Consider the following 3,463-nt stretch of genomic DNA (forward strand, 5'->3'; position numbering starts at 1 on the left):
AAAAAAAAATGGTATATTTTTATAAATGTCTAACTTAAATATTTGTATGATAATTGGAGGGAGGGGGGGGTAATATAGGGCACGAACTTTTGGGCTCCCCTTTTGGATTTTCTTTGGATCAGGCTAGATGGACATGAAAGCACATGGATTCTATAATACACGGGTACACGGGCTCTAAATACACGTGTACACGTGTACATTAATTACACGGTCTAACACCGTTTAGTTAAAAACATGGGTATCCGTGTTTTTAAATACACGTGAAATAGAGACCTCTAATATATATTTATAAATATATACATAGACGATAAACCCTGGTATAAACTATAAACTCCATAATAACCACGTTGATAAGAAATGACACAGTACTAATTAGTAGGTACCAAAGTTAAGATAGATTTGTAATAATATAATAATCATGATTGTCCTTTATCATCTGACTAGATCGTAAATTTTATCTTTTATTGTTATACTAATCGTATCGCGTATACAATTTAAAGCAAAATGCCAAAATATAATATTATACCATACTCGTCTGTCGTCAGTCGATGTTTGTCTACTTTCATATAAACGTACCTACGGTAAATTTTATTTCATTTTCTTTCTGTACTCGTTTCTGTTTCGTTTTTTGTTTTTAAATAATCAAATATGAAGAGAGGAGCACTTATTTTTTTAAACCAAAAAAACCATTTACTGGTGCGCTTTTAAATCAACACGAAAGTCAAGAACATAATCAACCAGTGTGCAGTACTCAATTGCTCAAATGTTATTGTGAGTATTATTATTATTGACATTGGTACTGTTTCATTATTATTAATATACACAAATTCAGAAAAATATTCATAGTAATTTGCAAGGCTGGGCAAGTTAATGATTTTTTTTAACTCAGTTAAGTTAAGTTAATATGCACCAATAACAAAAAGTTAAAAGCTAAAAGTTAATTTAACTATAGGTTAACTCAGTTAAGTTAAAAGTGAATACACACTTTTTGTTAACTTTTTATTAAGTTAAAAAAAAGTTAATTTGTTTATACAACGCTAACGTACTTAATTTTTTTTCCAACACAAAACTAAATTATACTCTATAGTGTTTATATTTTATAGAGTGTTTCCATATTAGTTAAATTCGAACTATAAACAATTCACATGAAAACGAAATATACTGATGTAGTGAAATATGATAAAATTAAAAACAAAATAAATTAACTTAACTCACTTCTTGAAATGAAAAATTAACTCGTTAATTTCATGTTAATTAAAAAAGAAATTTAATAAGTTAACAGTTAAGTTAATGAAAAGCCAAAATTAACTAGTTAAGTTAAAAAGTTAATATAAAATTAACTTATTAACTTAACTTTAACTTTTTAACTCATTAATGCCCAAACTTGGTAATTTGTTCTGTAATTCAAATATCCCTTACAGACGCTTTCCAGATAGAGTAAAAAGTTAAAACTAATAGTAATATAAATACAAATAAAATATTAAGTTAACTTAATTAAAGATAACTCATTTTCGACAACAATAGCTTTTGTAAGTTCGGTTTTTTTTTATAAATAGTTTATAGTCTCTGAATCACGTGCAAATATTTTAGTTTTATAAAATAAATTTCTATTGGATTGCGTTAAATTATCATTAATATAAATAGCTTCATTTTTCCAACTTGCTTTCACACTATTACCTGTTGGTTTGATTTTCCTAGATGATTCCATCACATCTTTTTTGACTTGTTTCGATGTTAGTTCAGCTACGATTTTCATTGATCTGGTATTGAATTTTGATTGGACACGATAAGCATTGACAACATAAATTTCCACGTTCAATAATTTTGCTATTATTTTAACTGTATTTTAACAATCCTAATTTATTATTTCCGGTACGTTTACAATTTCAACGAAATTATCTAGTGACTTTTGTTCAAGTATATTCAATTTGTTCGATAGTACATTTAAATCGTTACGTAAATTATTATTTTGAACTTTTAAAATTCTGTTTTCTATTCCCTCATGTGTTTCATAGATTTAAGAAGTTCTTGTATTTGCTCTCCAAACGAGTCAAACTTATCACTCATATATTTAACAGAGTCCGTTAAATTACTGAATGATTCATTTGTTAACACACTTGCTTCATTTCCCTTCTTAACGTTCACAGTAGGTGATTATGTTTTAGCATCAATTGAGAATTTGCACTTAGCACAGTACCATATTTGTTTAGCCGTTTTTGAAATTTTCCGAAAACTCGATTCTCTTAACACCGCACATCCAACGTGAAAACATTCATTGCATGTAGAACATTTCAACTCATCTTCCTCATAAATATCGTCGTTACATACATTGCACAACATTGTATAGTAAATAATTGCAATTATTAATTAAGAAAAGCGACACACAGATTACACCATACATGCACGTCTATACAGAACGAAAGAACTGATATAACTGAAAATATGTAGTGTAGATAAACATATAAGACATATCTGTGTTGTTCCGACTTGATAATATCAAATATTAAATGAAATATAGGAAAAAAAATGGAAAAAAACGCAAAAAATCTGCAAAATCATTCCCAGCTTTACAGTTATCCGTTAGGAAAAAAAGGAGGCCGGAACTCTTTTACAGATATCTGCAAAGCTATCGTGGGACAGTGAAATTACCCAAGTGCTTCATTTGGCAGGTCAACTACAGTTTTTCAGTAGAATTGCATAGGTGGGCGCCACACCTGTGCAATTTACTGTAAACCTCTTCAAAGCCTGAGGAAATTAGTGGGTGAATATATGCAGCGCAACACATTTTGCACACAGCTGCTGACGTACATTAATAATAATTGTTATATTTGTGGCGGTGGAAACTCGCCGCTCCACTGATTTTGATTTAATCAATCTAAAAATAAAATGTGTTTTCTCGTAGTTCTATTGTATAATATGCATAATAAACCTTAGTGGACAATTCTTGAGAGCGAATGACTTGTGAAAAAATATTTTAAAAGTGAAGTAACCTATTCACCGTGCATTCAAATTGTAATTCGAAACTTCAGAGTTTGGTCAGGAAGCGATTATATAGTTGTGGACAAGAACTAACTCGGCAAGACATTCGATATTCTTCGTGGACTTTAGCTTTAGGTTAGGACGACAGCATGAGATTCTGTCAATGGACGAAATTCGTCGTGTAGAAACTTTTTTGACTTTTCAAAGACAATATTTACATTTTACATTTCCGAACTTGCAGATGCAGAATACTTTTCTGAGATTATCGACAACCGATATTTCGATAAAAAATATTTCGACCGACAAGTTTTTTTTTTTTTGTAAAGCATCACTTCGAACTATAGCAGTGAAGTGTTTAAAGTCTCAAAACTATGTAATATTAGTGTTAGAAAAAAAAATCTCAAAGTTTAGTGTATTGTGATAAACATTCGAAAGAGACACAATACATAATTATAATAACAATAATATGCTGTACTTTGCAACT

The 3,463-nt window shown here is 29.5% G+C and overlaps 1 protein-coding gene across 1 annotated transcript in view; it reads right to left on the reverse strand.

Moving 5' to 3' along the window:
- The window catches only part of LOC100168267 (zinc finger protein 271-like), an 11,652-nt gene that overhangs the window by 6,643 nt on the left and 1,546 nt on the right, over positions 1 to 3,463 (reverse strand). The window lies entirely within an intron of this gene.

This window comes from Acyrthosiphon pisum, chromosome X (assembly GCF_005508785.2).
Source record: "Acyrthosiphon pisum isolate AL4f chromosome X, pea_aphid_22Mar2018_4r6ur, whole genome shotgun sequence".
Taxonomy (NCBI): Eukaryota; Metazoa; Arthropoda; class Insecta; order Hemiptera; family Aphididae; genus Acyrthosiphon; species Acyrthosiphon pisum.